At 45.1% G+C, this 235-nt stretch overlaps 1 non-coding gene across 1 annotated transcript; it reads right to left on the bottom strand.

The window, feature by feature from the left end:
• Nucleotides 1–53: 53 nt before the first annotated feature.
• On the bottom strand, nucleotides 54–127 carry trnai-aau. Its single transcript has one exon. It is a non-coding gene; the product is annotated as a tRNA-Ile (tRNA).
• Nucleotides 128–235: the final 108 nt, after the last annotated feature.

The raw sequence follows: 235 nt of genomic DNA on the forward strand, positions 1-235 counted from the left end.
TTGACAATTCACATGCATGTGACTCACAATTTTGACACTCAAAATGTACATCATAGCCAGTATGGGGATCGAACCCATGACCTTGGCATTATTAGCACCACACTCTAACCAACTGAGCTAACCAGCCACTAGTTATTGGGCGCAATTGTTGAGATGCACCAAGCCTCTGCAAGTGCTGGAGCGCAAACTAACAAGTCCACCAACAGCATAGCCTGACAAGACTTGACATACCTTA

Source organism: Oncorhynchus tshawytscha, unplaced genomic scaffold (assembly GCF_018296145.1).
Source record: "Oncorhynchus tshawytscha isolate Ot180627B unplaced genomic scaffold, Otsh_v2.0 Un_contig_15030_pilon_pilon, whole genome shotgun sequence".
Classification (NCBI taxonomy): domain Eukaryota; kingdom Metazoa; phylum Chordata; class Actinopteri; order Salmoniformes; family Salmonidae; genus Oncorhynchus; species Oncorhynchus tshawytscha.